An 11,216-nucleotide genomic window follows, 5' to 3' on the forward strand; every position below is an offset into this window, starting at 1 on the left:
AGAGGCATACTAGTGACACTCTGTTTGTCTATGTATTCACACATGTATTATGTTTCCGGTTAATACAATTCTAGCATGAATAATAAACATTTATCATGATATAAGGAAATAAATAATAACTTTATTATTGCCTCTAGGGCATATTTCCTTCATCAAAAATACCCGAATCACTCGGAACCTTTCCGATGTCCGAATATAGTCGTCCAATATATCGATCTTTACGTCTCGACCATTTCGAGACTCCTCGTCATGTCCCTGATCTCATCCGGGACTCCGAACAACCTTCGGTACATCAAAACTCATAAACTCATAATATAACTGTCATCGAAACCTTAAGCGTGCGGACCCTACGGGTTCGAGAACAATGTAGACATGACCGAGACACGTCTCCGGTCAATAACCAATAGTGGAACCTGGATGCTCATATTGGCTCCCACATATTCTACGAAGATCTTTATCGGTCAGACCGCATAACAACATACGTTGTTCCCTTTGTCATCGGTATGTTACTTGCCCGAGATTCGATCGTCGGTATCTCAATACCTAGTTCAATCTTGTTACCGGCAAGTCTCTTTACTCGTTCTGTAATACATCATCTCGCAACTAACTCTTTAGTTGCAATGCTTGCAAGGCTTAAGTGATGTGCATTACCGAGAGGGCCCAGAGATATCTCTCCGACAATCGGAGTGACAAATCCTAATCTCGAAATACGCCAACCCAACATGTACCTTTGGTGACACCTGTAGAGCTCCTTTATAATCACCCAGTTACGTTGTGACGTTTGGTAGCACATAAAGTGTTCCTCCGGTAAACGGGAGTTGCATAATCTCATAGTCATAGGAACATGTATAAGTCATGAAGAAAGCAATAGTAACATACTAAACGATCGTGTGCTAAGCTAACGGAATGGGTCAAGTCAATTACATCATTCTCCTAATGATGTGATCCCGTTAATCAAATGACAACTCTTTGTCCATGGCTAGGAAACATAACCATCTTTGATCAACGAGCTAGTCAAGTAGAGGCATACTAGTGACACTCTATTTGTCTATGTATTCACACATGTATTATGTTTCCGGTTAATACAATTCTAGCATGAATAATAAACATTTATCATGAAATAAGGGAATAAATAATAACTTTATTATTGCCTCTAGGGCATATTTCCTTCAGCACCGCTCCACCAAACACATCGTGCACTGGTCCCTCGAACCCGCGTACACCTCCAAGAAAGACGCCCCCAAGGGGAAACGACACAAACGCGCCGCCGTGTTCTGATCTATCGATCTAGGGTTTCCCCCTGAGGCAGCAGATCGTAGTCTAGAACTTCTCCACGGCGATGCCTTCAAGAAGGGAACGACACCGTACAGCACCGCCATCGCCGGCTTAGGCATCTAGCCAAGAGCAGGTTTTCACCCAAATCTGTTCGAAGAACTCCATCCACTTCTTGTGCACGGACCGCCGCCTTCTCTGTCGAAGCCTAGACCAAGGGTCTAGCCGTCGCCGCTAGATCCATGTAGCCAGCACCGGGAGATGACGACTATCTCCCTGTACCGGAACTAGCACGAAGCGAAGCAGATCGAGTCGGAGACGATGATGCCCCTAGATCTCCGGCTAACTAGCGAGCCCCGGCCCAACCAAATCCAGATCGTCGGCCACGCCGGGCCGCCGCCACCCCCCGCGCCGTCCAGGTCGAAGAACCGTCGACCGCGCATAGGGGCCGCTGCCGCCTACACACGTCGGAGCGCAGCCGCAAGCCCAGTGCCCGCCACCACCGCCAAGCTCTGGGGCCACCGCCCCAGCATCCGGTCACCGCGAGAACCGGCCGCCGCCCCTAGCCGGAGCTGCCAGCCTCCAGCAGCGTTGAAGGCGACCCCGGCACGCGAGGTAAGGCACAGGACCGCGCCCTGCACCTAGGCCTGCACCGCCGACATACACGCATCAGTTGCCACCGCTTGAGATCCGTCGAGGCGCGCGAGAGAAGACAAACCCGCCACCGCCGAGGCCGTGCGGGCTTTGCCTGCGGCGCCCTATGGCGGCGGCAAGGTGAGGGAAGAGGCGGGAGGGAGCCGGCCGCGGCGGCTTGGAGATCCGCCTGAGCCGCTTCTAGGAGAGCGACGCGGGGGTTACGCGGGGGCACCAGGGCCAGGGGGCTTGGAACTGATTGATCCTAAAAATTGGGGGAGAAATTTCACTTCCCCGGCCTCTGCACCAACTAGGGATGCATATGGCCATTTTAGTATGAGTACCAAGATAAACATGGTCCTCAGAAATTTTTAAATGAGTATCAAGATATTTTTTGATGAGTGGTGTCACCACACATCATACTTAATCCTCAATAAATGGGGAAAAACCCCTGTGCATCACCTGTCAATTCTAGGAATTGAACTCGGATCGTTAGGCTGCACAACCGCATGCCCAATCACTGAAGCTACATAATTGACCAAACTTTTTTTTTGAACAATCATAACATCATTTTATGTACTGACATGAGACTTGTTTGTGAGTTATTGTATATTATCGGATGGTTATACCCCATGGGAATAGATATATACCAAGTCTACCAGATAGTGTCTCGGAAACTAACCACCTTCATATACACGAAAAAAATATCACTCTCGTGACTCCATCGACCACCCGACCCACTCCCCGCATTTCTCCTCCAACCGGCGAGCTCCACTACCACTCCACTCCTACTCATACATGCTCATTCCTGCATTCGAGAGGTCACTCCCCAACTCACTCAGGAGTGAGTCTAGGGGTAGTTCTAAGAGCAACCTCACCAAGATCTAGGAGATTTTCGATCTCCGGCATCCTCCACACCCACTCTGTGATCCGCTCCCCTCGATGATGGATTCCCGGCTAATACCTAAAGGTGTTACTGGATTCCGCAGAGCATGCAACTGAGAAAGCAAGGCTGAAGATGGTCACACGAATCATGGCGAGGACCATTAAGGAGGAGAGGCATCAGATGTTCCAGCAAGAGCAAGCCCTCTCACCATAGCAGAACCCCACGTGGGCTGCAGAGGAGGACACATGTGCATCCCGAGCAAGAGAGGGCATCGGGGAGTGTTCAAGGCAAGGTCTCCGTAGTGAACAAGCGTGCTGATGGGCTATAGGTTTCGAGAGGCACTACTCCTCCGCGAAACATCGCTCCGGGTGAATAATACCTTGAAAATTGCAATCATGCTCTTGGTATCCGGGGACTTCCGCTTCACCCCTGCCATGGTGATCTACCCCCGACCCATCGTGTATTGGAGCACAAGGACTTGACTTCGTCTCTTCCTTGCAGCCGAATTTTTTAAGATCCATAGAATTTTAAAATTCACAAACATTTATAAAAACATGAAAACTTTTAAAAATTATGAACGTTTTAAAATTTGTAAACATATTTTAAAAAAGATGTGTTTTTTCATACGCAAAAATAAAAATAAATTTGTAAACATTTTTTATTATTTATCAATAATTAAAAAACCCCATGAGAAAATTTTTAATTCATGATTTTTGAAATCCGTGCACATTTTTAAAAATATTAATTTTCGTTCATGAATATTTTTTGGTCGTGCAATAATATGTTTCCGTCGGAAAACTGGAGAGAACAAAAACAAAACGTTGTAAAGCAGTAGTAGAAGGGAGCCAGCCCACGTGAGACACCGACATTTGCGGCCCATATAGAGTGCCCTAAGCCTTCCACAGTTCTCCGACTTCGCTCAATCCCATCCCCACGACTCTGGCGGCGACGGCGACGGCGACGCCGCGGGGCCAACTCAAAACCTGGTAAAACTTCGAGATTTCTAGTAGCATTAATTTGGCGGAGCTGGGGGCTTGTGCTCTCGCCTGATTCCAGGTTTTGATGTTTTCTTTGGTTAGGGTTTTGGTCCCCGTAGCCGCCGTGTTCTTGATTCCGCACACGCCAACTGCCCATGCTTTAGGAGTGGAGATGCCTTGTGCTCTACTTGTTCCGACCCGATGTAGTTAGGGTTCTTGATTCACCTCCCCGAGTGACGGCATGATTCATCGGTACGAGGTGGCGTGCTGACCTTGTGATGATAAATTGGGGATTTTTTTTCTGAGAAGTGATAAATTGGGAATTGATTAGAGGTGGTTTGCTCGATTTTCACTGAAGGATTAGTGTCGCCCGTAGGTTAATTCAGAAGAGGCTATCTTTTGTTTTTCCAGAACGGAGGGTTACTTCCACTTACAGTACAAACTGAAACATTTCTAGATTTGATTTTCTATTCATGAGTGGAAACACGTTATGCACTGTGATTAGCTGTTATGAAATTCCTAATTGTGTGAAAAAGATTTGACTTTCGGAGGACGCATCAGGCAAGAAACTTGAGATGAACAAAGAGAATCCTATTGTTGATTACCTCTTAAACTGTGAAATTGTAGAAGCATATGGATCACATCAGATTTGTGGTATTGACATATTGCGTACCATCTCAGCCTCTGATCTTTTCAAAAAATCTCTGCCTCTCATCTCGTTGTGGTAATCTTGTGATACAAGCCTGACAAGTGATCTTTTCTTCTGTGAAGCAGATGTCGTTTGCCAAGAAGCTGCAGACAGACCATCCACAATCATGGTCCGCGCTGCCATCTGAGCTTGCTGGTCAGGTCCTTCGTCGCCTCCCTTCCCACGCCGACCGTGTGCGCTTCGCTGCTGTATGTCACCATTGGCGTTTCTCCAGACAAGAGCATTGCCTGACCCCACCTTTGCCATGGCTTGCATTTCCTGATGGTACCTTCTTCGTTTTTCCCCATGGAGAAGGGGAAAAAGAATCCTTCAAGCTCCCCAGCAGTGCCAACTAATGCATCTCCTATGGTGACTGGCTTGCCTTCGCACACAATGGCACCTGTTTCCTAATGGACCCCTTCTCCGAGATCACCTTAACGCTTCCTAACCTATCTTCTTTCTGTCTTGTGGATGAGCCTGTTGGAATTATTAATGGTGGCAATGTCCTGGATGAAGATATGGCTGGTCCTCTACTACAGATGGATACTGTGATATCTCTGCGCAAGGTAATCAGGTGCTCGGAACTCCTTATTGCTGCCATCATTGACATTGGGCCTCTTTGCACTGTTGCGTACTGCCAACCGGGTTCAACCACATGGCTGGTGAGTGGACTTGGCAGCAAAGGGTCGGTCATAGACATGATGTTCTATGAAGGTATGTTGTATGTCATTGACGAGTTCAACGACCTTTTGGCAATCAATGTCAGACAGGACAATGATAATGGCAAGTTAAGGGTTTCTCGGATCGAGCGTCTACTTGATGCTGCCCCTATGTCTTTAAGTTGATCCAAGGTGGCATCTCTTACTTTGAGTCGTATCTAGTTGAATCTCATGGTGCACTACCGCTGGTAAAGAGAACAATACTTGGTATATGTGATAATGACACGATTGGTGGTATCAAGCCAGTAGGGATCGAATTTGATGTGTGTCAGTCAGACTTCGAGTCTCGAAGTTGGGTGAAGGTGAGCAGTGTTGGGGATGACCAGGCATTGTTCCTCAGCCAAAGTTCATCCCAATCTGTTGACGTGTCTCAGTACAAGCTGAAGGGGGATTGCATCTACTTCATGGATGATGGCAGCTGTGACTGGTTCTGGAAGGATGCGCCAAGTTCTTGTGCGGTATATGACATGAGGGATGGGGAGTGTTTCTTCATACCACTTCCGACAGGATCATGCAAGGACCTCAAAACGCCAGCAGCATGGCTTTTCCCTCAGAGCTGAGATAGATATTTTCCTCCATATGATTCATGCTTTAGCTGATAGTTGAGCTATGGACCGCTGACATTGTCAACTGGATGCTCTCCATCCAATCTCCGTGATTCGTTTGGATGTAGCATGTGTTTGTTTTGTCAGGTTTTGCATGCACTCACACAAGAATTATGACCCCACTATTTTGGAGTATGTAAAGCTTCTGTAGTACCATGATGTCAAGCACACAACAATCATGTCTATGCTATCTGAAAATGAAGATGGAAGCTACTTCCTAAGCATGACCAGACGAGACCTACTAACCAGCAAGTATTCAAAAATGCACATACTGCAATGTACATAGCATCCTAAGTCACAACCCTTTGCTAGCAAAAATAACAAATGCATGTTTGCATTTAATTTGGAGGAAAGCCATGAATTCAAGGAAAGATGATTTGGACGATGTATTGAAACTTGTATCTTTCTTTAAAGACATGAATGCAATCAATGATGTGTTTTTCTATGACATACAAGTAGACAATGACAAATCAGCTAAAAATATTTTCTGGTCCAATGCAAGTTGCCGAGGAGTGTATCAAGAGTTTGGCGATTGCGTAACATTTGACACAACTTACAAGACCAACAGATTTCATATGCCTTTGCGAGTGTTTGTTGGAACAAACCATCACTTACAGTCAACGATATTTGCTGTTGCCCTGATCAGAGACGAAGATGCAAAGTCATTCAAGCGGCTGTGCATGAACAACAAACACCCAACTTGCATTCTAACAGGTAAGTTCAAAAAAAGAACTCTACAAGTTTCATCAATTTTTCGGTCTATGGGCACTATTAGGGAAAACCTTATACACAGAAGTTTATCAGTAGCGCGGTCGAAAAACGGGCTCTACTGCTAATTAGTAGCAGCGTGGGGTATAAAAACCGCGCTACTACTAAGTTGATAGTAGCAGCGAAGGGTATAAACCCGCGCTACTACTAAATGATCTTCATCATACCCCTGAAACAGGGCATAGTAGTAGCGAGGGGTAGAAAACCCGCGCTACTACTAAGTAGGTAGCTATAGTGTAGGTAAGACCCCCACGCTATTACTAACCGTGTCCACTACTGCACCATCTACCCCGGCCCGATCCACTCCCACCCCACCACTAAAAAAACTCTCTCACATCCCAAAAAAACTCTCGCACGAACTCCACACGATCTCCTCGGTCCACCCCACCCCGGCTCCTCTCCCCACGATCTCCTCGCCGCCGCCCCCACCCACGCCAGCCGCGCGCAACACCCCACCTCCTCCTCCTCCCCCTCCCTTCCCCTTCCTCCTCCGCTCGCCCCTTCTCTCTCCTCCTTCCTCCCAGCGGCCGGCGATGGGCGCGGACGAGGAGGAGCACCAGTCCCCCGCGCGGAAGCGCGAGCGCGAGGAGGGGGAGGAGCCCGCGGCCGCTGTCCCAAATCTGCATCAGTTCGTCGAACAGCGACGGCCGTGCTGTTCCGTCGCCGGCGAGATGTCTACCAATGGCATCGAGATTAACGGGTATGTTTTGTTCCCCTCTCCGGCAAACAGCCATTGGTAGAAACTGGCACAGATTTTAGGGATTTCTGACTGATTTGCCGGCTCCGTCGATTCATAGGATGTGTGTTGCGCCCGGGGCGAGGAGCAGTTCCTTCTTCCCAGCGGAGTCACAGGATTCATGAGCGTCCCAAATGCCGCGGTCTGTGCCGCCGGCTGTGCACGGCTGCCTGTGGATGCAGTGGTGGGCGAGGTGTGCTCTGAAGCCACCAGCAGCTGGACGCGCAGGTCAGTAAAAATCAATAACCTCTATTTTCTTTTTGTCTATTGTTCTGCAATCTCATATCTGGACCAAATTTACATTCTTAGTCACAGAAACGTGTTGATTGGGGCCTGCGTGGTATATCTTGTTGTTGGGGTTCATGAACGAGTCATAGTATATTCGGATGTAGCAGTGAAGCAGTTTATTTCCATATTTGTTAGGTTCCCAGGCACACAAAATCTTGGCAGTGAGCTATGGGGTTCCCTGTTGCTGAATTTGTTCATGAAGCATTAGTATTTGATTCAGGACTGCTTTGGCCGGTTTGATTAGTTTGAGGGAGAGTATGTACTGCTGATGTTTTTGCAAGGAACTTTTTTTGGTTGGATTGCATAGTTGATTATTTTTATGTGGATGCCAGCTGATTAGTCTAGATGATGCCGGGAGCTGCAATGGAGTGGGCTAAGATTGTTGGCGATGCAGTGGTCTCCTACTAGTCACTAAGATATCATTCCATAAGCTGTAATCAATCATATCCAAAACACAAATTATTATCCCCACTTCTGTCCCTGTTTATTTTCTTGGATTTAAACAATGGATTGATCTCTTAGCCACCAATATATCATTCTGTAAGCTGTAATCAATAGTATCCAAATTGAATGGGACCTTTCTTTTATTTGAAACTTCCAAATCAAGGGTTTTCCTTGAAATATATTCACGGTAGTGTAAGTGATTTAGCTTTTGAACAGAAACTTTTACAAGGTTCTGGTTGCTTTGACAGTACAATATGTTCTACTGTACATTATATTTCCCTATCTATATAATTTAGTTTGAGAAAGTAACTTAAGGAGGTGTATCCCTTGTTATAATTCCTCTACAGTACTCAATCGCTATCTGCCTCTAATTATTATAGTGACATCACTTATGGGTGCGGCACTAAATTCTTGAGAACATGCTCTAATCATCATATTTTTTGCTATCTTAATTCTTGTATGCGCCATGAATATATACTGTTATATATTTTGCTACATTAGTGTTGTTGCTGCTTCTGTTCAAATTATAGTACATTGATCAAATTATAGTAACACATATTCACTCCACGGAATAGTTAACGAGTCTCTGAAGCCGAAGTTCAACCTCTTTGTCAAGCAGGTGTCCGCCAGCATTGGGATGGCAGAGCCACACATTGATGTATGGATATTTTCTAGTTGCTTGCCCCGTTCTCAAACTAATAAAAAGGAAGTATTGTTGCCATTGCAGCACCATTGCAGCACCAAGTTCTTTGAGGCATCAATCCATGATAACTGGGCATATCGGTTTATTCTTAGATATAAAGAAACCAAATATATATTCTGTCTTATTATACGGAACCAATTATATTTAATCCCTGTTAAAATGATTATGCATTTATCATGTTGGGACTTCTTTGTCAAGCAGGTCTCCGCCAGCATTGGGAATTTGGGATGGCAGTGCCACACATTGATGTATGGATACTTTCTGGTCGCTTGCCCCGTTGTACATCATTGTTTCCTTTTTAAGGATCCATTCACCTAGTTCCTGTTTTTTATGGCTTTTGTTCTGTTTGTTTACAGATCAAAGTCTGTCATTGCCTATACCATGTTTCTTAAAGCCTTTGGTGGTCTCCTTTTCATCATCAGCAGCTCGTTTGGAGCGGTCGTACTGGTGCGTACTCTTCTTGTGCATGCACTATATCTAGAATTATGTTATGTTAAAGGGGCATCTAGATGCATACTGTTGTGGCTGCCATTAAATGCATGGCTTCTCAAACTATTTAAAAGGAAGTGTTGTTGCCGTGCCATTTAGGTAGTTTCAACAGATATGATGTGCTTGGCTTTTAATGTTTTAGTGTGTGCTTCTCACCTGCTGTAAAAGACCAATTCGGGCATTGTAGCTGCTTCAGTATTTGATCTTCATATATTTTGCTTTTGCAATATCCTGTTCTAACATCTGAAAATGGAATACTTTAACAATATAATCTTCGTGACTTTCTGCAACTGATTTTTGCTGTAGTCCAAAATTATATGTTTGTGTTTATTGCCTTTTTTAGTGTGTTGATATTTGAAAGGGGAACAGGGCAACGTGTTGCACTCTTGCTTTTGTTAGAGCACTATATTTTATTGTTAACCATGCTATGGTCCAAACTCCTTTTTATTCTGCTCATATGATATTGCTCATCTTTTGTTTTCTGTCTGATGCCTCCTGTATTTAGAGTAGAAATATTCTTAATTTAGTGTTTCTTGAACATGGCAAGGGCAATTGATAAAATCTACTCTGGATAGTTGACAGAGGGAGTACATGCTAAGTTGACTTTTTTCCTGTGGATTTGCTTATCGTGAAGATGCTTGCAAGGATGCAGAGGGAGCGGATCATTTGGAGAGATAGGATGCCACTTTTGGTGTTTTTATGCATTTTTGTTTGCTTGTAACTATGTTTGCACTAGCAGGGAGTAAGTGACTTCAAGAAGTGTAGGTGTTTTAATTGAAGGCATGAAAAGCCATGACAATATGTATGCTCTTACAGGATGTGCTCTAATGCCGCTGGTTTATTATAAATCTTGGATTAGTAATGATGTGTAATGTTGTTGGATTTTATTTTTTTACTTCCTAATTAGTTAGTAGTAGCGTGGGAAAACACCAGACGCGCTACTACTACTTCGCTAGTAGTAGCGTGGGTATGCATCCAGGCTACTACTACTTTTTAGTACTAGCATGGGAAAAAACCTGAGGCGCTACTACTATTTCATTACTAGAAGCGCGGATTGCACCCGCGCTACTACTAAAATGTTAGTAGTAGCATGGGTTTCACCCACGCTACTACTAACTATTAGCTATGGCGCGATACTAGTAGCGCGTGTACCCGCGCTGCTAGTAGCCTTTTTCCTAGTAGTGGGATCTGTATCTGGGTACATTGGTTTTATCTGAAAAATAATGTAAAGCAAGCAGTTGAACCACTGTTAGCACAGAAGTCCAACAAACAGTACAAGAAAGAAAAAAATATAGGTCACATGTTTAGAAAAAAATAGTTATGGATGTGAAGTTCAAATATAGAAATCATAGAAGTTCAGGGACAATACTGTAAGAAAAAATATATGAAACATGTTTAGAAAAAATATAGTTATGTATGTGAAGTTCAAGCACTGGTACCACAGAAGTTCAACAACACTGCTATAAATATATGTGACATTATTAGTTAGTAATAAGTCTACCTGTAAAGTTCAAGCACTTGTAGCACAGAAATTCAACAACACTGCTGTAAGGAAAAATATATGTGACATTATTAGTTAGTCTTACTGCTACCTGTGAAGTTCAAGCATTTGTACAACATAAGTCCAACAACAGTGAAAAGAAGCAAGTTTTATTTTAGCAGACCAGTGCCCGTCGATGGCGAAAGCTATACCACAGTCATTCTCAAACACCGTCCACAAGCTATGCCGTTGGCACATCCTGAAGAAGTTCAAGGAATACCTCGCGTTGTTGTACAAAAAGTATGAAACATTCAAAGAGGAGTTCACAACAATCTTAAACTAGCCGCTAATGCCAACGGAGTTTGAAGCTGCCTGGGCTGCCCTCGTGCAAATGTACAACCTGCAGAACGACCAGATGATGATGCAGTTGTGGAATGATAGGAAGATGTGGATATCGGCATATTACAAGAACATTTCCTGTGCTAGATTGACTTCGACACAACAAAGCAAGAGTATGAATCACGTGCT

General features: G+C 44.6%; 1 long non-coding RNA gene across 1 annotated transcript; it reads left to right on the plus strand.

Moving 5' to 3' along the window:
- Positions 1–8,792: 8,792 nt before the first annotated feature.
- On the plus strand, positions 8,793–10,073 carry LOC125544773. Its single transcript, XR_007299704.1, has 3 exons — positions 8,793–8,967; positions 9,076–9,166; positions 9,756–10,073. It is a non-coding gene; the product is annotated as an uncharacterized LOC125544773 (long non-coding RNA).
- Positions 10,074–11,216: the final 1,143 nt, after the last annotated feature.

Source organism: Triticum urartu, chromosome 1 (genome assembly GCF_003073215.2).
Source record: "Triticum urartu cultivar G1812 chromosome 1, Tu2.1, whole genome shotgun sequence".
NCBI lineage: Eukaryota > Viridiplantae > Streptophyta > Magnoliopsida > Poales > Poaceae > Triticum > Triticum urartu.